The 24891-nt window shown below is 36.5% G+C and overlaps 1 protein-coding gene across 1 annotated transcript in view; it reads right to left on the bottom strand.

The window, feature by feature from the left end:
- Positions 1 to 24891, bottom strand: part of GPR63 (G protein-coupled receptor 63) — a 44560-nt gene that overhangs the window by 5788 nt on the left and 13881 nt on the right. The gene's annotated exons all lie outside the window — the stretch shown is intronic.

The raw sequence follows: 24891 nt of genomic DNA, 5'->3' as shown, positions 1-24891 counted from the left end.
AGTAAATGAGAAATGAGATTTGTAAATAACATTTAACTCCAGGGCTGCCTTTCATCATGAAGGATCAGTTTTGCTTTTTGACCCTTTAAAAATATTTTAGCCTCCAGTGTAATCAACACTAAAATACTGTTCTGTTATCTTTCGTCAACCATGGTGGAAATTTCATGACATTCACATATAAAGCAAAAGTGCAAGGAATCTCAAAACGTATTACTACCCCAAAGACAAAAGTTATAATTTTACTGTTAATTTTTAAAATATTTCCAGTGGCTTTAATTTTAATTAAATGTTAATTTTAATTTTCGTGCTTTTCTATAGTCACTATTAATACAGATTTTTATTACCTGGTTCTCCTGAGAGCACTATTTTTTTTAATTAATAGTTCTTTGGTACAAGTTCTTACTCTAATTTTACATTAGCACAAAACCAGACGACAAAGAAACCTAAAGCAGGTTTCCTATTTCACACATAACAATTTTTAGTTCTAACATCCTTATTAAGTAGGTACTAGGTAATTGTCAATGAAGATCCGAAACATTTTATTGGCTTGCTTTCTATTTATTTATCCAATTAATTCACCAATTTTTTTCATTTTTAGTTTTTGAATTAAAAACTCATTCATTTTTAATTTCTTTCCAGAAGTTCCACCACCAACCGTACTGGAAAATTTACTCAAGAGGAGAAGAAAAAGTCTAAGTAAGAAGTCTTGGTAATATTTTCAGAAGTTTTATTTTATTAAAGCTCTCTTTGTTTCTTATAGTCTCTCTTCTCTCCCAAGTCCACTGACTTTCATCCTTTCTTTTCTGATATATATCCATGTATCTTCTCTATTTTCTTCTCCCTAAATAACCAATCTTATTTTGTGTTAGCAACTTGATCACAATGTGTCAACCAAATAACAAAGTTAGAGAAGTTAAAGGAGAGATGACTAAAAAAAATTCAGGTATGAAGAATCTACTCCAGAAAACTTACCAAGATATTTAGTTAGCTTGCTCCAAAGAGTTTCTTATCACATTTCTCTTATCCTAACCCCCAATTTCTTAACCAGATTTCTGTAGCTCTAGAGTTTTCTGTAAGGGACTTTCTTAATCTGCTGTCTTACACATTTTGTGGTATGGGTTTTTCCTTATGTAGGTCTTTACTGGAGAGGTAACCTCTTTATAGTTAGAAAGAAGTCTCTGAATTTCTGGCTAGATTCCTTTAATAAGCTCTTAAAAGACTGGAAAAACATAAATGTACAGCAGTTTAAAACAAATTGCAGTTTACTCATAATTTTGACTTAGAATCAGTCATTGAACTTCTTTTTTTTTTTTTTTTTAAACAGAGTTTCACTTTTGTTGCCCAGGCTGGAGTGCAACGGCACGATCTCGGCTCACCATAACCTCCGCCTCCCACATTCAAGCAATTCTCCTGCCTCAGCCTCCCCAGTAGCTGGGATTACAGGTATGTGCCACTACGCCCAGCTAACTTTGTACTTTTAGTAGAGATGGGGGTTCTCCATGTTGGTCAGGCTGTTCTCGAACTCCCGACCTCAGGCGATCCACGTGCCTCAGCCTCCCAAAGTGCTGGGATTACAGGCATCAGTCACTGCACCCAGCCTAGTCATTGATTTTAAGGGTCATTGTCAAAATTTCATTCATTCACTTACTAGTGTATGATGGGCAGGAATATCACATTTCTAAGATCCAAGATCCAGCAATGTAGCCAAATCAGGGACTCTCTACCATACCTATAGTTCTACAATCCCATTTTTTTTGTCCAGGGCTGCCTTTATAAAAAAGAAGAATCCTGATCTACTCCTTCAAAATATCAACTTTACTACTTACTTTCACTTCTACAGTTTAATTTCTTTGCCCTTACTAGATTTTATCTATCCTCACATATTCACTTTGTAATACAAAACATACCTGGATATGATGCCACACTAAGCCAGCTGCTCTTTAACTTTATTAACCACAAAGGGGCCAGTGGAAAGACAGCAGTGGTAGTTGGAAGATTTTACACCATAATCACCATCAGCCTCTACAGAAGTACCCTAAATATACATATAATTAAGACTAAAGGCTGTGCGTAATTATAAATTAATCTCAATACAAGTCTACCTCTATAGAGGTAGAGGTAATTTCTCTAGAAAAATTATAAATAGACAATTGTGTATTTTTTTATCTACTAATGTGTCTTTCATTTATACCTCTTGTCCTTTTGGTTTATATACTTTGTTTGAAAAAATCGCTTTACTGTCATTTCAGTGTGATTTTGGGGATGTGGACTGTGGTCAGTCTGCATTTTTAACCAGAAATTTAGAAGCCTTTTATTTGCTCACCATTTTCGTTTCAGTATCTGGCACGTAGTAGGTTCTTAAACAGATATTTGATGAAAAAAAAAATTCTTCTTTTTTTTTATTTATTTTTTTGACAGAGTCTCACTCTGTTGCCCAGGCTGCAGTGCAGTGGCATGATCTCAGCTCACTGCAAGCTCCGCCTCCTGGGTTCACACCATTCTCCTGCCTCAGCCTCCAGAGTAGCTGGGACTACAGGCACCCGCCACCACACCCAGCTAATTTTTTTTTTTTTTGTATTTTTAGTAAAGATGGGGTTTCACCTGGTTAGCCAGGATGTTTTTTAATGTTTTAAGGCAAAAAAAAAAAAAAGCAAATGGTATTGTGGTAACTGACTTAAGAAAGCAGAACAGAGAACAATTTATTCTCAATACTTCCAGGGAAATATGCTTCAAAGAAACTGAAACAATCCTGTAGATCCCCAGAGAATCTCTGGATGCCAGTTACCAGAGAGAGTATAGGTAGAGCTGAAAACTGGAAAGCTGACTGAAAATCGGAGACACTGGAACCCCACTCCACACCTAGTTCTCCTCCTCTCTGAACAATCGTATGAAAGCACCTATCTCCATTTCAGTAGCCCAACTCTGTGGCACAACTGAACCTGAAAAGCACCAAACTTGAAAATATCAGTGCAAGGCTGAAAACGGGGAAACTGAGTGAATGCATATTCAATTTGAGAACGTAGCTCCTTTCGCCATCCTGCTCTCAGACTGCCAGAAGCCAGGAACATGTTGCCTATGCAGAAGACTGAAAGGCTGTAACTAAATAGCCACAGAGGAAAAACCTCTAGATACTAATATCTGATGGTAGAATGCCAGCTTGGTGCCCAGTCACCTTGTATATGGAAGCCCACCCACTGTCAAACCAGCCCATAAGCAGAGACTCTAATCAACTTTTCAGTGACTATTAAATATAAATAGTCAATTTCTCTAAGAAATACAGAGTTTAACAAAGAGATTAAACAAAGACATTTTTGTAGTTAAACATTAAGGGAAATAACTTGAATTTAAAATACTAAGGAACATAGCATGAACAGACTTAATAATGCCTTTGCTTCGGTACCTGTACAGTGGTCTTCATTCACTTCACTCCTGGCTCACTGGAATGTAAATATTCCCTGGCCTTCTTCCTTTTCTTATGAAGTATAATAACCAAAGCAGTGCTCTTGAATGCTCACAGTAACTACATTAAAATATTCTTTCCTCTAAGCATTTCTCATCAAGTATCACTGTGACCTGAAGTTTCTTTGAATTTTATATAAGACTAAGTAAAAAAGTTTCATACTTAAAATTTGTATTTCCAAATGAAATAGGACAGTAGTAGCACGAGATTAGCAATTAGCTTAGGTTGGTAACATTTACACAGCAGTCCTAATGTTAAATCCAATCTAGACTAGTCTTTATTTGCCATTTGTTGGAAATGTTTAACAAATCTTCCAAGTGAGAAAAATTTTAAATTATGTGTGAATGTGTGCACATGATATATGCATACATAATACACATATGTTTATACAAACACACCACATGTATGTACATTTGTAAAACTCACATATGGTAGAAGTGACTGGATTTATGATTCTCTCTTATTGCATCTACAGAAACAATGCTGGGGTTATCAGGTTAATGATATAAGTGGAGTGTTTTATATTTGGAGTGTGCCAGAATGTCACATTTATAGGGCTTCAGTAGCTAGAATGGTCAGTGGAGGTTGCGGTATTCTCTTGGTTCTCTTTCCTTAGTCTTACCTGCCACTGGAGTGCTTTATTTTATTTTTTTTAAGCAGGGTATATCACCCAGGCTGGAGTGCAGTGGCACAATCACAGCTCATGGCAGCCTCAACCTCCCAAGCTCAAATGATCTTTGGAGTGCTTTAAATACTTGTTTTATTCTCCGAAAAGGCTATATTCTTCTAGAAGGCAGCCATTGATTTTATTAATCCCATTGCTCCCTATACCCACTATGATTTGCACACAGTCCGATAAATATTTAGATAACTAAATTCACCTGCACTGTTTTGTGGGATCAATTTTTTGTTTACTCATTTTAATATTCATGAAATCCACACATTTTAAAAGTAATTTTAAGGTGATCATCAAACCCTGTCCCAACCTTCACCACCCCATTTCTGTTTTTAGTAATAGTCATTCTTAATTAAAGGTTTTTTCATATATTTATTCTTTATATATCTAAATAACATGAAGAAATTACTTTTTGGTTTATCAATTATATATATTAACTCCTGATTTCCTGTAAGTACAGATGTAGATTTAGCTGTCACAGCATTGCCCAATTTATTTCTTTTCCCTTTGTATTATCAAAATCTTTATTTGAAACTTTTAAGTTACAGTAGTGTAATAATGTAGTTATATAAATAGTATACTTACTGATAAGCCAACAGAATATTTTCCTTTCTTAACTTTTAGAAATCCTAAAATTAATAATTCACTTACATATTTATTCTCCATTTTTTTTTGTTTTGTTTTGGCTGTTTGGATATTTTTGTGAAGTTTTTGTTCAAGTCCTTTGCTCATCTTTCAGCTGGGTTGTTTATCTTTTTCTTATAAATTTGTTAGTATTTATATATACATATATATACATACACACACACATACACTTTTTTCCCCAAAGGATGAGGCTGCATAATTTATAAGGAACAGAGGTTTATTTTGGCTCACAATTCTGCAGGGTGTGTGAGAAGCATGGTGCCAGCATCTGCTCCTGGAGAGGTTTCAGGAGGCTTACAATCATGGTGGAAGGTGAAGGGCAAGAGTAGGAAAAGAGAGCAAGAGGGGTTAGTGCCACAGCCTTTTAAACAACCAAATCTTGCGTGAACTCAGAGCAAAAACTCATTCACTATTCGGAGGACAGCATCAAGCCTTTCATGAGGGATCCACCCTATGACTCAAATAGCTCACCAGGTCCAAACCTCCAACATTGGGGATTACATTTCAACATAAGATTTGGAGGGAACAAACATCCCAACCATGTCAGTATCATATTCTATGGTACTGCTTCTATTCAGAGCAGAAGTTTATGGAAATCTCATGATTAATGAAGTTTGGGCTCAGTACAACTCCCACTCATCCCAGAACTCATGCCATGGTTATTCTACCAGTTTTGAAATGCAGTATTAGAACAGACAAACTCAGCAGATTCCCTCACTGGTTCTCTAATCTGTGGAGCAAGGGCTATAATGGTAGGAAAGGTTAACTGCAAACCCCTAGAACTATCTATTTCTACCTGTGAAAATAGTAAACCAAAAGCAACATTTAATTCCTGCAGAGATTGCAAAGATTAGAGTCACCATGAAGGACTTGGAAGAAGAAGGTGATCAATTCTGCCATATCTCTATTCAAGTTGCCTCTTTGACTTTGTAGAAAACAGATGGATTCTGAAGAGTGCAGATGCTGTACCAGATGTGGTTTTACTGATGGAGCGCATCAACGTATTTCCTGGCATCTGGTATATGGCTACCGATCTGTCAAATTCTGATTTTCTCTATATGTGTTAGCAAAGACTACTTGAAGCATTTGCTTACCCTACTATCCTACCTCAGGGCTCGGTCAAGTCTCCAGCATACTATCATAATCTAGTCCACAGGGACCTTGGTTGTACATAGAATGTCATGCTGTCCATTACATGCTGACTACATCTTTTAAATTTTCTAGGGGTCTTAGTAGTATTCCAAGATATCCCCTTCGAAGTGATAGCTCTCTTGCCTACCACTAATACAGAGACACAGCATTTAGTTGGCTTTTCTGGACTCTGGAGGCAACATACACCTCATTTGGGTATGTTATTCTGACCTACTGATCAAGTAGCTTGAAAAGCTGCCATATTTGAGTAATCAGTAATAATAAGAGAAGGCTCCACAACAGATCCAGGCTACTATGAAACCTGCTCTGCCACTGAGCCGAAAGATTCACTGGTGTTTTAAATGTCTGTGGCACACAGGGATACTGTATAGCATTTGGCAGGGCCCTTAAAAGTCAGACCAGATCTTTAGTATTTTGGAACAAAGCTATGGAACATGAGTGCTCCACATAAACTTGGTGCTGTCTGACCTTCTGAAGCCATACAGTTGGGTTTGCATGGAGCATTTCAGCCTTATGCAGAAGGGTATGTATGAAATCAGACCTGGCAGGTGCTCAGGGTACAGTTCGGTTACATGAGCAAATGGCTGAGATTCCCACAGCTCCTATTTTTGCTGTAATGATCCTCTCTTTAAACTTCACCTGTGACCTCACCGAGAGGAGTTTCTCATGACCAGTTAACTAAAGAAGAAAAAAATTTAGGCCTGATTTATTGTGCAGAGTTGTAGCATTACAGCCCCAGTTGGAAGCCCTTAAGGGCAGAGCAGAGAAAACCTCCCAGTGGGCAACATTTTGAATACTATACTTGGTTGTTCATTTTGAAGAAATTCATGCCAGAGATGAAAAACTACATTCATTCATAGACAGCAGCTAATGGTTTGACTGGCTAGTCATGTAAATGCTCACCAAATAGCAATTTTCAATAGAAGAGCTTGATAATCAGGCAGACAAGACGACCTACTCTATTGAGATCAACTAACCTCTTTCTCTAGTCACTCTTGTCCTTCCCTAAAGGGTTCGTGAACAACATAGCCATGGCAGAAGGGACAGAGGTTGTACATGTGCTCAACAACATGGACTTCCACTCACCCAGATCAATCTAGCTATAGCCACTGAACACGCAACATGGGAACACAGGGAACAAAACTAAACTTACTGAATATGACATAATCTCCTGGAGACACTAGCCAGCTACTTGGTGACAAGTGGATTACACGGACTACTTCCATGATTGGTGACTTTGCTTTTATTAGAATATATCCATATGCTGGATAATTTTACCAAATTAGGCCATCAAGCATAATATCAATATATTTAGTATCCTGTGCCTCCTTCCTTTCACACAATATCCTACACATATCAGAAAAAAGTAATCAGAAAGTTAATAATCACCTCCACTGTGGTTACAGATTTCAAATAAAAACAGTGGGAACTCAAAAAAAAAAAAAAAAAAAAACTTAAAATTTTGTTTTTTAAGTATCCAGAAGCATAAAGGAACAGACATTTCAAGATATTCAGTATTCAAAGGGGCAATCTGCATTCTTAAGAATAACCTTTCATCTCCTGAGTTTTGTTAGGAAGTATAATATCAAAGAACTGCCTTAAGCTCTTTGAATATGTTAGCTTTAAAAATTTCACAGCAACTATGATATTCCTACTGCTATAATATCCATTTTAAGGATGACAGAACAATTGCACAGAATGGTCAAGTAACATGTCCAAGGTCACATGACTAATAACGGGCAAAGCTGAGAATTAAACCCAGGAAGTCTGTTCTCAGCCACTATGCTATGCTATAAAACAGAGAATATAACATACAGAAATGCCACCAGTACAAGAAAAACGTAACACTTTGTTTGTTTTCTTTTACACATCACTTGTATATTTTCAAAAACATATTGCTAAATTTAAAAAGCAATTACAATAAATTTAGAAATGATGTGGAAATGAATCAGGATTATATATATATATTTTACCAGGATATTCATGTAAATGTAGGGCTCTATGCCTTGATTACAGAAGTCTAGGTCTGCCAAAAATATATGACACACGGAATGTAAATATGCATGAAAAATACAAATACTTTTTTTTCCTTTCAAAAAATAAGACTCAGTAAAAAGAATCTTAACAGTACTGAATTTGCTCGGTGTTTCCCAATGCAGATGATACAAATATCTGGTAAAAATACAATAAAGCTCCAAAGTAATGAGATTAGTTTTCCCATACGGTTGCTAAAACTGGAGTGACCACCTTTTAATCACAATTTCACGTGAAACAAAGTAAAAATTCTACAATCCCAATAGAAGTGAATATTTAGTGAGTAAAAGGAAAGATTTCTTCAGGCCAGTTCTTTCAGTGCCCAAAAGAATTCCCCAATGCTGCAGTAATATAAATGCTGGCTGTTTTTCAGAAGAGTTTCACAGGCTGAAGTCCTGAGAGTGTCCATAAAACTCTGCAAAGCAGTCCTCATCAAAACTGGGACTGCAGAGAAAAGAAGCAAAAAAGTGGGACACCTACACTGAACTCCAGTCAACTAAACAGGGCCAGCTTCTTTCTTTATCTCGTCCTGCCATCTCTAATTCTTCAAGATGGTTTTATTTTCTTTCCTTTCTGCTCCTTTCCTTTTCCTCTTCTTTTATATTATTTTGACTGTATCTCTATACTGAAAATTTTCAAAACCAACCTCACTTTCTAATTTCCAATAAAAGACCATCCTTGGATCCACATACATGCTGGAGTATACTGGCTTTACCAGCCCATTAGAATCATAGCCTCTCTTCTACAACTTCCATCTCTAACCCCTCTAGGAGAATCCTGCTATCTTTGCCTCACCAGTTAGGCCTTCAAATGGCCCTGTATTCAGAGTGCATGCTAACTAATGTGTCTAACTGCCTATTATTTCTACCATGACTCAGACTGCAAATCTTACAAAAGAGATAGAAGCACCATATTACAACTTAGAAAGAAACTCATTATACACAATTCTGCCTTGATGTTAAAATTCATTAGGCTGCCTAGACAGAGATATAAAGATATACAGATTAGATACAGATACAGGCATGTATCCATATCTACAGATAGATATTAAGTATATATACAACCAAAAAATTATTTCATGGTTCAATATGTTCTCTTTATATGAAATTTGATTTGAATCATTTTCTGTATTTTTCTCTTCCTTCAACTCCATAGTAACCCAGTACTACATAAAACCTATCAACTTTCACAAATGCTAAGAAAATGTCATCTAAATATGGCCAACCTCAAGCCTTTCCTAAATTAACTTACTATAAGGATGTCAAAAGTAGAGAAAAAAAAATCTGGGTAATAGTCTTGGCCCTTCCATTTATAAAAGATGTTCAGGCAAGTCAGTGAACTTTCCTGACTCTTAAATGTCCTTATCTCAAAGATGCAGATAAAAACCACATCATAGGTTGGTGAATTAAATAAGATAGATGAAAGTGAATTATAAACTACAAAGTGATATCAAATTACAGCATATTATAACCATAATCTTCTACAGACTTCTCTTGCAGGAAGTCAGGGAACCCGAAGTGAGGGACCCGCTGAAGCCATGGCAGAAGAACATAAATTGTGAGTATTTCATGGACATTTGTTAGTTCCCCAAATTAATACTTTTATAGTTTCCTATGCCTATCTTTACTGTAATCTCTGAACATAAACTGTGAAGATTTCATGGACATTTATCACTTCCCCAATCAATACTCTTATAATTTCCTATGCCTGTCTTTACTTTAATCTCTTAATCCCATCATCTTCATAAACTGAGGATGTATGTCGCCTCAGGACCCTGTGATGATTGCGTTATCTGCACAAATTGTTTGTAAAGCATGTGTGTTTGAACAATATGAAATCTGCGCACCTTGAAAAGAACAGGATAACAGCGATTTTCAGGGAACAAGGGAGATAACCATAAAGTCTGACTGCCTGAAGGGCTGGACAGAACAGAGTCATATTTCTCTCTTTCAGAAAGCAAATAGGAGAAATATCGCTGAATTCTTTTCTCAGTAAAGAATAACCCTGGGAAAATTAATGCATTCCCAGGGGGAGGTCTCTAAAATGGCCACTGTGGGAGTGTCTGTCTTATGCAGTTGTAGACAAGGGATGAAATACACCCTGGTCTCCTGCAGTGACCTCAGGCTTGCTAGGATTAGGAAATTCCGGCCTGGTGAATTCTAGTCAGACCAGTTGTCTGCTGTTGAACCCTGTTTCCTATTAAGATGTTTATCAATGACAATGTGTTCCCAGCAGGGCACGGACGGACCTTCATCAGTAATTCTAGTTTCGCCCTGGCCTTAGTGATCTCACTCTGCCTCTCTGCCCTTGTGATACTGTATTGCCTTTGAAGCATGTGATATTTGTGACTCATTCCCTATTCGTACACCCCTCCCATTTTGAAACCCCTAATAAAAACTTGCTGGTTTTGCGGCTCAAGGGGCATCATGGAACCTGCTGATATGTGATGTCACCCCTGGAGACTCAGCTGTAAAATTTCTCTCTTTTGTACTCTTTCTCTTTATTTCTCAGACCAGCCAACACTTAAGGAAAATAGAAAAGAACCTACATTGAAATATGGGGGGCTGGTTACCCTGACAGATTTTGACTATGTTATGCAATCAATATCTCTATTATAGCCTATTGGTGGAGTATGAACTGGTACAACATTTTGGGAGTAAGAGTAGGCAGTACTTCTTAATATTAAACAATTTAAATATTATCTAGAATTCTACATGATAAAAACACTAGCATAAACATGCAGGTAAGAATGTTCATTGTAGCATTACTCCATAGTGAAAAACTCAACATCTTTTTAATACTCATCAATAAGATAACAGTTAAATAAGCTGGGGCACAGTGGCTCATGCCTGTAATCCCAGCAGTTTGGGAGGCTGAGGCAGCCTTGAGGTTAAGATCGCTTGAGGTTAAGAGCTCGAGACCAGCCTGGCCAACATGGTGAAACTCTGTCTCTATTAAAAATACAAAAATTAGCTGGGTGTGGTGGCACGTATCTCTAATCCCAGCTACTCAGTGGCTGAGGCATGAGAATCACTTGAACCCAAGAGGCAGAGGTTGCAGTGAGCTGAGATTGTGCCACTGCACTCCAGCACAGGCGACAGTGTTAGACTCCATTTCAAAAAAAAAAAGATAACAGTTAAATAAAGTGCGGTACATACATACTAGAAATACCATGCAGCTGTCACAAATATGTCAATCTAGAATAGTGACATCAGAGAATGTTCATTATATACTAAAAAAAAAAAAAAATTAACATGCAGAATGACACACAACATAGTCCCATTGTTATGTATGTATGTAGATGTGTGTGTGTATATATATATACATGCATGTGTTTGTGCATATGTACATACATATAGACAAACAGACCAAATGGACAAAAGGGATTTCTTTTCTGGTATGAAATTAAGGGAGTAAAATATTATTTTACCCATACACTTACAGTTTTGTATAATTTTTTTCACATTAAATCAATATTGATCTTGTACTATTCTGTCACACTTTTCTTCCTGTTTCCTGTATAAAATTCCTTGAGGATGCAAGCTGCAACCTATCTTTTTTGTAACATATCTGACCTAACACAAAGCTATGTATCCTAGTGTTGCTTAAGATACGATAACCATTTATGTCACTCTAACCATGGAAAAGAAGGTAAGAAGCAAACCACAGTCTGCAGATTCTGCAGGACCTGGGCTCAAGCTTCTCAGGGGTCCCAGCAGAGACCTCCCAACAGCCCCGGTCCCAGTCCAATCCTCTAAAATGCTGTACTCACTGCATATGCTCTAAAGGTTGGCCTTGATTCCACTGATCCCAGGATGCTGGGAAGAATCGAGTGGCAACACTATGAAAAAATTGCTGTTCTAAAATTACTCTTCTATCCCCTAATGGATAATCAGAAACTGGCTGCTAGTAAAGCCTAGGAGAGGACTAAGGGAATAACCCACGTCTTCCAGCCAACTCATCACTGACAGCGGAATAAAACAGATAGGAATCTGAAATACTGGTGTTACTCAAGAGTGTCTGCTTTTGTCTTGAACAAAATGAAAGTCTAAAAGAAAGAATGCCTAAAAGAAAGGAGAGCTCTTGTGACATTATGGAGCATCTCTCTCTCATTCTGGGCCAGAAGCTGCACTTGAAAAGATGTCACATCATGTTCTTCTATTATTTGCCACACTCCTAGCCAAGAAGAAGTTCACTTGGTCTTCCCTTCATTCCCATCTTTCCTCTCATCTAAGAAAGAAAAAAAATTGCAAACTAAGAGAGGAAAGAAAAAAACGTATCACATATAAGTTTATATTCCTTCCTATATTAGGCCCTTGCTACATATCCAGAGATTCTAATTAAAACCAGGAGAATGGTAGTTGAAGGACACACCAGGATGGAAGTATACTCCTGAGTTCTGTTATGAAAAAGGTAGAACCAGAAAAAAAGAACCAACCATTTCACTTCAGAAGCAATGCAATTTTCAACTTTATTTCATTTTTTTTTTTAAAGGCAATCACTTTCATTGGGCAACCTACTTTGCAATTAAAATGAATAGTCCATAAATTTAGATCACTATAACAATGTCTACATTTTTTTGTTGTTGAATTCTGTTATTCTCTGGTTTACCTGTAAATAGAGTCAAAGGAAGCTTTGAAAACAAACCAAAAAAGAATACACAATAATCACATAGAGTGAGACAGGGTAAGGAAGAGCTTATCTAAAGTTAGTTTTTATATAGGGCACATCATCATGGTATCAAAATTACCTTATATGCAAGGCATATCTAACCTAAAACCTATATGCAATAAAGCTAACGAAAAAAATGCTGTGTGTACATTTTAAGCATGAACCACAAGTAGTGTTCTATTTATAATGCCATTCCATTCCTAATATATTTCTAATTCCAACCAGAATATTCACCACAAAAAAAGAAGAATTTTCTCACTAATGTTCAAAGGAACACTCAGTTTTTCCATGGACTTTTAAAAAATTAGATTATTAAACACAAAGATTTATTTGCCTTCCTGTTACTTTATCCCAAAAATACTAAAAAGAAACTAAATGCCAGCAAGGGCTCTGTTTCAGAGAATATGCTAAGTGACTTCTGATGACAATTAAAACTGAAACTCAAGTGGCAGGAAAGGTCAATATTTAATAGAAGAGAAAATTAATTATAATTGAAAACTTTAAAATGTATTTTTAAGTGGCTAAAAGATTAACCTTTTAGAAATGCAAAAAGCAAAAGAAGTGATAAGTCCTATGGGTGACAGGTTTTGTTCATATTCCCTTTGTCTCCTATTTCTATTTCTTTTTATTTTTTTATTTTATTGATGCATATTTTACGTAATTGTGTGGTACATGTGACCATATGTTAAATGTATAGAATGCGTAATAATCAAGTCGGGGTATCTGGAGTATCCATCATCTAGAGTATTTAACATTTCTATGTGTTGGGAACATTTCAAGTTCTCTCTTCTAGCTAGTTTGAAATATAAAGAACATTGCTGCTAACTATAGTCACCCTACTCTGCTATTGAACATTAGAACTTATACCTTCTATCTAACTGTATCTTTGTATCCATTAACCAACCTCTCTTCATCCTCTCTTCCTCTTCTGGTATCTTCCTAGCTCCCGGTATCTATCATTCTATTCTCTACCTCCAGGACATATCTCCTTTGACTCCCACATGAATAAGACATCTGGTACTTGTCTTTCTGTTCCTAGACTATTTAACTTACCATAGTGACCTCCAGTTCCATCCACCTTGCTGCAAATAACATGCTTTCATGTTTTATGGCTAAATAGCACTCCATTGTGTACATATACATGTTCTTTAGCCCTTTGTCTGTTGATGAACATTTAGGTTGATTCCATATCAATACTGCTATGATAAACATGCAACCACAGGTATCTTGGATATACAAATTCCTTTTGCTTTGAATACATACCCAGTACTGAAATTGCTGGATTGTATGGTAGTTTTACTCTTTGTTTTTAGAGAAAACTCCATACTGATCCAGTGGTCATTCAGGAGCATGTTTAATTTCCATTTATTTGTGAAGTTTCCAAAGTTCCTCTTGTTATTGATTCCATTGTCATCTGCAAAGATACTTGATATGGTTTCAATTCTGTTGACATTTGTTTTGCATCCCAACACATGGTTTATCCTAGAAAAATGTTCCATGTGCTGATGAGAAGAATGTGTATTCTGTAGCTGTTGGGTGAAATACTCTGAAAATGTCTGTTAGGTCCAATCCAAGGTTTCTCTGTTAATTTTCTGTCTAGATGATCTAACACTGAGAATGGGGTGTTGAAGTCCCCTACATAGTCTTTAGTCTCCCCTACAAGTTTGTTTTACTTTTGAGATGTCATCTATTCTTTGATCTTTATCTCTGAGCAGTGGCTACAATTATATATTCTCTGTCTCTGAGGAATAACTATGGTTTATTAACATAAGAGTGAGCCATAAAGATGGCATCATATGAACATCTGCATAAGATTACCTGATACTAAACTGGAGTAAAACAAAACCTTATATAAAAAGTGGTATACTTGAAATGTAGGATATAAAAAAATTACTATAAAAATGCAACAAAAAAGAAAACAATTCTAGTACTGTTACTTCAAAGCAAAAGAAAACTATTTTTTGTAAATGACATTCAATGGTACTCAGAAAATAACCCATAGACTTGTTCAATCTCCAACTTTATATCTCATACATACAATAGTATATACATATAAAACCTTAGTAAGTTTTCAAGCAAAGGAGGAAATGTAAATTATAGATGAGGAAGCTGAGCCACAAACTATGTAACTTGCCCAAGGTCACATAGCTGGTAAACAGTAGAGTGAGGATTGGAACTCAGGTAAACTGCCTCTCATCTTTGAGTTATCATTTTACTAGGGGCAGAAAAAAGTCTTATCCCAGAAAAAGAAACAAAATTTCAGATGTGCAATTATTATAGCTACCAATTCTTGAATGTCTACCATGTACCAGACCTTAACATATATTATTGCTAATCCTGACAAACCACCCCAAAGACAGAAGTTATGTTCCCCATTTTCGAGAGCATTAAACCAAGGCTTAGAGGGCAATGTGCCGCCAATCACAGAGCTGGTGGGAGGGCTGGAATTAGAACCCAGGGTGCCTGGCTCCACAGTTTCTGCTCTTTCCAAAATATTTTACTGCTTCTCACATAACCTATGAAAGAGAATGGACTTTTATTCCACGTAATATAGCAATTTGCAATGTTAAAAATGCTGTCCCTCATCCCCGGTCTAACACCTTGAGGGTTTTATTTTTAGACCAGCCTTTCCCAAAGGCTTCAAGTTTTCTACAGAACTCCATTCCCTGAGGGCCTGAGGCAGCATGAGCGCAAATAATGTGTTTTACAAAATGACCAAAAAAAAAAAAAAAATGTAGAGCAGTGACTAAAACAAGGACATTTCTGTGAGTTATATCATACTTTCACAATTAATAGAGCCAAAATGTGGATAAGGAAAATTCCATTATCCCTTATCCTCAGACACAATTTTCATACTGCTGACTAAAAATTACACTGGATGATTTCTTGAAATCCAAACACTTAAGACTTGGATAAACTATGGGAATGAAGAATGTTTTAGATTTTCTAAATTTTTATGTGCATGCTTTAGAACTCTGAAATCAGTTTAAAGTGGTCTAACACTTCAACTCCTTCAAAATGCAACTGGTAAGGTTGACACTCACCATTTATATGAATGCTTCCAGGAGCGAGATTAATTTAACTTCATGTGAGGAAGCCAAGATATACAATTCCCCTTTTAAATTTGTGGAGATTTATAAAACAGGTACTTTCTGATATATCACAAAGGAGAATTTGATCTTAAGTTAGTGATTTGCATGGATGTGAGAAAGAAAATAACAACTCAAAATTGGAATGGCTCTGATTCTACTTATAGGAGGTATCTAAAATAGTCAAACTCATAGAAGAGAATAGAATGGTAGTTGCCAGGGACTGGGGAGAGGGAGAAATGGGGACGTGTTCTTCAATGGTTATAAAGTTTGTTATGCAGCAAGAGTAAGTTCTAATAATCTGGGGTACAACATAGTACCTGTATTAACAATAGAGTATTGCGTATTTTAATATACATTAAGATAACAGATCTGATGTTGTGTTCTTACAAGAACATACACATACAAAACAACATGAGGAAAATTTTGGAGGTGATGAATATGTTCAGTGCCTTGGTTGTGGTGAAGATATCGCAGGTGTACGCATATGTCCAAACTCTTCAGGATGTATATATTAAAGGTGTACAATTTTTTGTATATCATATATATCAATAAAGCTAAAAAATGTGATGCCTCATGAACTTAGACTTGAGATGATGCTCCTAAATAGACAAACTTTCATACAGATAAACCACCGAACACAGCATGACATAAGAAAACATTCCTCAAGGGTTTCCTGCCCTTCTCTCTACATTATTTTTTAAATGTAATCCGCTTCATGTTAATAAGACCTGTACCACATAACAGATACCAAGACAGAATACAAAAGAAAAGAGGACACAACCCTTGCCTTCAAAAATATTAAAACATTATAAAGATTAATGAAAAGGCTAATTATTCTGGTCTATTAATATAGTATCTTCAAATGCATGGATTCTTATTTGTTAATACAGGCAATATTACATATTAAAAATTCTTAAAAATCAACAAATAATAATGTATATTCGCAAGTAAATCACAAATACAAGGTGCAAAAAAACAACAATTGTTTGAAACAGTGTTCAGTCTCACTCAAGCAAAAACAAGAATTCAAACATAATGGAATATTAATTTTTTGTCTAGATTTTCAAAGGTTTAAACAAGATGAAAATAATTCTAGCAAGTTGATACTCCACCAATGGGAATGTAAGCCTATAGTAATTCAGGAAGCTATTTCAACAGCCTTAAAAACATTCCTAGAGACTTCCACTTCTAGCAAATAAAGTCAAGCCTGCAGCAGACAAACACTCCCACCAAAAACAACCAAAAAAGCTGGATAACATTTTCAAATCTCTTTGAAGACATCTAAGAGCCACCAAAGCAGGGAGAACCTGAGAGGCTATGATCTGAGAGAAATGAAGTATAGAAAAGTGAGGCACTCTGCAATTCGGGTTATTTTTCACCTGAAGGCATGAGCTAATTCTGAAATGCTAGCTCAGAGGTTTTCTCAAGGCAGCTGAGAAACCGAGAGCCTGCAAAGTGGCAGCTGAAAGGATTAAAAGCTGCTGAAAAGCTTGAGAGTCTGGTAAAAGAGGCAGCCGAAAGGCTGGGAAGCTGGGTAGAGCACAGTCTCAGTGGGCTGGAAGCTGGCGTTCTGGGTTCATGGAAAGGTTGGGAGAAACAACATCTGAAAGACGTCACTCGTGGAATAGGCATGAAGAAAAAATTGAATAGCTCTCATAACAACCAAATATCAGCCTCTAATTAGCTCAAGTAAGTTTCTTAACATTTATTAAGTTTCCAAATCAAATATATTTTTAAGGCACAAACAGGATGTCAAAAGCACTGCCTTTATAAAGAGTGATAAATTCACCAAAAGGTGAAATTACAAGAACAGAAAGGCAAACCAAAAGGCGGAAGACATTTGCAATCACATACTGACAAAGGACTTATCCTTTGAATATATATATTTAAATGCCAACAAATTTGTAAGAAAAAGATAAACAACCCAGGCTGAAAGATAGGCAAAGGATTTGAACAAAAACTTCACAAACATATCCAAACAGCCAAAACAAAACAATACAAAACAAAATCCACAACATATGTAAACGTGTTCTTCCTCACCACTCATCAGGGAAATGCAAATGAAAATCACAAAAAAAACCCAACAGAATGACTAAAGTTGAAAAACTAAATATAAAACATAGCAAATATTGACCAGGATGTGATGTAAATGAAACTTTCATTCACTGGGCGTGGAAATGGGTAACTAGATAACAGTATGCTGTCTATGGTAAATTTATAGTTATGCCCACTCTGTTACCCAGTAATCCCACTCCTGAGTAATGAACAGAGATACTTAGATTTGTACACCAAAAGTTCAATACAAGTATATTCCTGGAAGCATTATTTGAAATATTAGAACAGCAAAAATGTCCATCAATAGAACTGATAAATCAATGTCATTATATTCATATAATCTAATACTCCACAGCCATGAAAATGGGCAAAACTACTATAACACAATACAGGGATGAATCTCACAAATATAACATTGAACAAAAGACAGACACAAATATGTATATACAATATTATTCAATTTATATAAAATTCAAACACAGGCAAAACTCATCTATGATGTTAGCAGTTTATTGGTTACCTTTGGGGAAGAGTAGGAGTTATGACTGGGAAAGGGTTTCTGGGAGGTTCATATATTCAGTTTCTTTCAAATTTCACTGAACTGTGCCTTTATGATTGGTACATCTTTCTGACTCTTATGTAGAACTTCAAAAAGTTTATGAAAATTAAATATTAAAACTTTCTAGAAATTTTACTCCTCAGGATCCATACTTAAGAAATAACTTTATATTACCCAAAGCAATCTATACATTCACAGCAATCTTTCAAAATGTCAATGACATTCTTCACAGAAATATTTTTTAAAATGCTAAAATTTCTATGGAGCCACAGAAGATCCCTTATAGCCAGAGTAATCCTGAGCAAAAAGTTAAAAAAATTTCATGGCTGGGCGTGGTGGCTCAGGCCTGTAATCCCAGCACTTTAGGAGGCCAGGGCAGGTGGATCGCCTGAGGTCAAGAGTTTGCGACTAGCCTGGCCAACATGGTGAAACACCTTCTTTACTAAAATTACAAAAATTAGCCAAGTGAAGTAGTTCATGTCTATAATCCCAGCTACTTGGGAGGCTGAGGCAAGAGAATCACCTGAACCCACGAGACAGAGGTTACAGTGAGCGAGATCACGCCATTGTACTCCAGCCTGGGCAACAAGAGCAAAATTCCTACTCAAAAAAAAAAACAACAAAAAAATTCATGTACATCATAGTAAGAAATTTGAAGCAATCTAAAGGTTTACATTTAAAAACAAAATTATGTGATTTATAAAATAGAATGCTGCACAGCAACTAAAACTGTTCTTGAAGAATATTTAATGACACGTGAAAATATTATGCTAGCATATTGAGTGAAGAAAAGCTGTATACACAATACGTTCCCACTATGTTTTGAAAATTTTTTCAAAGACTTAGAAGAGAACATATCAAAATATTAACATGCATCAGAGTGGACAGGCAACCTAAGAATGGTAGAAAATTTTTGCAGTCTACCCATCTGACAAAAGTCTAATATCCAGAATCTACAAGGAACTTAAAAAAATTTACAAAAAGAAAACAAACGACCCCATCAAAAAGTGGGTAAAGGATATGAACAGACACTTGTCAAAAGAAGACATTTATGCAGCTAACAAACACATGGAAAAAAGTTCATTATCACTGGTGAATAGAGAAATGCAAATCAAAACCACAATGAGATACCATCTCACACCAGTTAGAATGGCAATCATTAAAAAGTCAGGAAACAACAGATGCTGGAGAGGATGTGGAGAACTAGGAACACTTTTACAGTTGGTGGGAGTGTAAATTAGTTCAACCATTGTGGAAGACAATGTGGCAATTCCTCAAGGATCTATAACCAGAAATACCATTTGACCCAGCAATCCCATTACTGGGTATATACCCAAAGGATTATAAACCATTCTACTATAAAGACACGCACACACATATGTTTATTGCAGCACTATTTACAATAGCAAAGACTTGGAACCAAACCAAATGCCCATCAATGATAGACTAGATAAAGAAAAAGTGGTATATATACACCATGGAATACTATAGAGCCATAAAAATGAATGAGTTCATGTCCTTTGCAGGGACATGAATGAAGCTGGAAAGCATCATTCTCAGCAAACTAACAGGAACAGAAAGCCGAACACCGCATGTTCTCACTCTTAAGTGGGAGCTGAACAATGAGAACACATGGAGACAGGGAAGGGAACATCACACACTGGGACCTGTTTGGGGTGCAGGGTGAAAGGGGAGGGAGAGCTTTAGGACAAATACCTAACGCATGCGGGGCTTAAAACCTAAATGATGGGTTGATAGGTGCAGCAAACCACCATGGCACATGTGTATCTGTGTAACAAACCTGCATGTTCTGCATATGTATCCCAGAACTTAAACTAAAATAAAATAAAAGAAAGAAAGAGAAAGGAAAACCCAACTAAATTATCGAAAAAACAAAAAACAAAAAACGGGTAGATCATGAGGTCAGGGATGGCTGGGTAACATGGTGAAACCCCGTTTCTACTAAAAATACAAAAAACAAAATACGGCAGGTGTAGTGGTGGGCGCCTGTAGTCCCAGCTGCTCTGGAGGCTGAGGTGGGAGAATGGCGTGAACCTGGAAGGCGGAGCTTGCAGTGAGCCGAGATCGCGCCACTGCCCTCCAGCCTGGGCGACAGAGCAAGATTCCGTCTCAAAAAACAAAAAACAAACAAACAAAAAAACCATATATTTCTGACCAGTAGGACAGTCTGTGGTACATTTTTCTCCAGCTTTTCTTTTCCTTATTTTCCAAATCTTGTAAAATGAGTAATTTTCTTATAGTCAGAAAAAAAAACTTCTTGAACATTTCATATATTATAAATATATATGTTAACATTTCCTTTCAATGATCGTAAAACATATTCCTTAAAAAAAAAAAAAAAAAAACTTTGTTCCTTAGGAAATACATTAAGACAGCAAGATAAGCATTCTCCTGTCTATCTCATTATGCCTGTTGTCCATGGATAAAACGAAATAAGGTATTTAAACATTTAGAAACTAGTGACAGGAGGAACTACTCAAATGTACCTTGTTAGGTAAGTGTTACTGTTATTATGCAACAAATGTACTCTCCTCGGTAAACGGCACATGTTTCTTATGAAAATAGGATTTTGTTATCCCCTAAAGAATAAAATTTAAATATGGTACTTTACCTAGTCACTACTTTTAAGTGTACCCCATATTTCCTGCAATTACTTACCTAGTAATCTAAAAAAAACTCTTTGTCTTTTCACATTAATCTCTAGGTCATCTTTCCAGTTTCCACAAATATTCCCTCAGAATCAATGTAATTTTTTTAAAAAAGCAAAACGAGCCAAAACAGCATGCTTATTTTGTTATTTTCATGCTATTCCACTAGAATTTTTTTTTTCATCCGGCTTTAGCATTGAACTGAATTTCTGGGTAGAGCTCAGCATGCCACTCACTTTTTTAACCTGTTCCCTTAGCAACTCTGTACTCATCTGACCGCATATGCCTATCTTCACAATTAGACATTTAATTTTTCCTTAATAGTCACAAATCTAGCACGAATTTCCAAGGACTTAAAATTAGTTTATCTAATCAAAACTAAATGTTTCTACCATCATACTGGTGGTATTTCTTCTAAAAATGCTGGTTCTCTCTTCACCGCATCTCACTACAAATGATTTTGGCGTGTTTTTTGGAGGGAATAACAAGTCAGTCGGGGAAACAACAGTCTATCTATTGAGCAGTTCCACACTCTTCCTCCAGAAGCTCATTGTGCCCACCTTGGCAGTGGTCAGAGTGCCTGGTTGCTATTTACAAACTGTGTGTCACTGGGCAGGTTACTGAACCTCAGGTTTTTCATCAGAAAAATGGAGATGATCATAGTGCAGTTTAGTTCATGAAGCTATAACAAGGACTAAGCGAGACAGCAAATGTTAAGTATTGACATACAGTGCTCAGTAAGTATGCACTAGCAGTTTCACTTAAGTCAGAAAAGAAAATCACATCCTCTACAACACTAACCATTCAGTGACATTTAGGATTCTACTCCTTCATCCTTGCAAATGACTATTTTTCCATACCTCACCTCAAACTGAGTTTAAAGCTCTTTCTCACTTCAAGATTCTGTGCTGTGATTTTTGATAAGATGTCTTTGTTTCTCTTCCTGTAACTTACCCTTTTATTTCAGAAAAGTGACTTTCAAATATCTCTTTTCAGAACAAAAAATAATGGTACAGCTTCTTTTGCCTTTTCACGACTTTAAACAGTGTCAGAATTCTACATATTTCTTACTCAACTTTCTAGGAATAGTCTACTACATCTATGCCAAGAGTATTCCTCTATCCCCAGATGCAACTGTAGTCTAGCTTACTTGTTTTTCATAACAATACTTTTTGTCGCTGACTGTGATTATCCCTGAGAGCTCCCGCCAAGTCAATTCAACAAATAGGTCTCAGGCAACAATCATGTACCAAGCCCATATATGACATGATATCTACTAAAAACAAGTGAAGGACACATATATATATACCATGGTCTCCTCTTTCTTCCCACACCAGATAACATCACTATCTGAGACAGTTCAAGCATAATCTCTTGGCATAACAGACACATCTGGTAGACTCCCTACCCTACCACCCTACCACTCCCCCATCAACCAGGTACCTCATTTCCAAGGGTATAATAGAAATTTCATAGAACATAGAATCAGAAGACCTTCACAACACCATCAGATACCTCAAATAACCTCATGATTGTATATACAACAGTCAACCATACACACACACTTAAAAAAAAAATCAAAGGATAGATCCTCAGTCCTTTGGTCCTGCACTATGTAAATGTAATGAATTACCATAGCAAATTCCAATAATGAACACAAAGAAAAATATAGAATTATGAAATTTTTTCATGAGTGGGAAACCAGAAAACAACACAAGGGAAACATCACTGAAATAAAGATCATTCTGCTCTAACGTACACCATTTCAAAATAGGATTGGTGAAGAGCAACGTTGACTCATCCTCAAAAATAACAGCGAATCTGTTTTGACCTTGATTCACTGCTATGATCAAAATAATTACAGTTAGAAAGGTTCTGAAGAAAAGGTTCTAAAGGTCATACTAAAAATACTTAGAATTTTAAAATCTATGAAATAAGACTTCAGTTTTAGTATTCAAAGCGACCACCAGATAAAGACAAAAGAAACGTTGACAGCGTCATCATGCGTCAACCGAATTTACCTTCACTTGCACATCTTTCCCTGATACTCAGTCTTCCACCATGCTATCCAAGTATACTATATAAATCTTTGGCATATACTTTTCAACTTGACTTACACACTTCTTTAAATACATTTCCATCCTTCCCTTAACAAACAGTTGCTAAGCACCTGCTCTAAACCAGCTTCTGACTAAGCACTACTTACAATGGGAAACAAACTGGATATATCTCCTGATCTTATGTACAAGTTCATCAGACTCACACTACTCACATGGTAACTCCTGAGTTATGCCATGATGTATGTGCTGTGAAGAAAAACTCAGGATGCTACAAGAGTGAAAAACAGTGAAAACATAATTCCTCATTTACAGTCATGTACTGTTTAATGACATTTTAGCTAAGGGCAGACCACTATATGACAGTGGTTTCATGAGATTATAATGGAGCTGAAAAATTCCTTTCATAAGATTATAATGGAGCTGAAAAATTCCCATCACCTAGTGACATCGTAGCCATCACGGCTTTGCAGTACAACACAATATTCATGTGTTTGTAGTGATGATGGCATAAACGAACCTCCTGTGCTGCCAGTTGTATAAAAGTATAGCACATACAGCACGTAATACTGAACAAACATAATAAAGGATGTTACTGGTTTATGTACTTACTACTGTACACTTTTTGTTGTTATTTTAGAGTACTACTTATTAAGATTTCTAAAAGTTAACATAAAACAGCCTCAAGCACATCCTTCAGTATTCCAGAAGAAGGCATTGTTATCACAGGAGATGACAGCTCCATGTGTTACTGCCCCTGAAGACTTTCCAGTGGGACAAGCTATAGAGGTGGAGGACAGTCATACTGGCCCTGTGTAGGCCTAAGTTATTGTGTGTTTGTGTCTTAGTTAACAAAAAGCTTAAAAGTTAACAAAAAAACTTTTAATAGAAAAAGGCTTATAGAATAAGAATATAAAGAAAATGTATACAAATGTACAATGCACTCATGTTTTAAGATGTTATTACAAAAAAATGAAAAAGTTTTAAGAAATTAAAAAGTGTATAAAGTAAAAAATTTACAGTAAGGTATTATTGAAGAAATTTTAAAAATAAATGTAGTGTCACCTAGGTATATTGTGTTTATAAAGTCTACAGTGGTGTACGTTAATATCCCAGACTTTCGGCCGGGCGCGGTGGCTCAAGCCTGTAATCCCAGCACTGTGGGAGGCCGAGACGGGCGGATCACGAGGTCAGGAGATCGAGACCATCCTGGCTAACACAGTGAAACCCCGTCTCTACTAAAAAATACAAAAAACTAGCAGGGCGAGGTGGCAGGCGCCTGTAGTCCCAGCTACTCGGGAGGCTGAGGCAGGAGAATGGCGTGAACCCGGGAGGCGGAGCTTGCAGTGAGCTGAGATCCGGCCACAGTACTCCAGCCCAGGTGACAGAGCGAGACTCCGCCTCAAAAAAAAAAAAATATCCCAGACTTTCACATTAATTCACCACTCACTGACAGAATAACCTTCCATCCTGCAAGCTCCATTCATGGTAAGTGCTCTATACGGGGTACCATTTTTTCTCTTTTACACCATATTTTTACTGTACCTATGTTTAGATATATAAATGCTAACAGTTGTGCTACAACTGCCTACAGTATTCAATACAGTAACATGCTTTACAGGTTTGTAGCCCAGAGGCAATAGCCTACACCATAATATAGCCTAGGTGTAGAGCAGGGTATACCATCTAGGCTTGTGTAAGCACACTCTATGACGTTAACACAATGAAGAAATTGCCCAATGACTCATTTCTCAGAACAGTTATGTGTCCATGTCTTCTTATAACACTCTCTAAAGCTCATGCTCTATGACAGTATGGTAT

The sequence above is a fragment of the Colobus angolensis genome, unplaced genomic scaffold (genome assembly GCF_000951035.1).
Source record: "Colobus angolensis palliatus isolate OR3802 unplaced genomic scaffold, Cang.pa_1.0 Scaffold398, whole genome shotgun sequence".
Classification (NCBI taxonomy): Eukaryota; Metazoa; Chordata; class Mammalia; order Primates; family Cercopithecidae; genus Colobus; species Colobus angolensis.
This window is presented reverse-complemented; position numbering and strand designations above follow the sequence as displayed.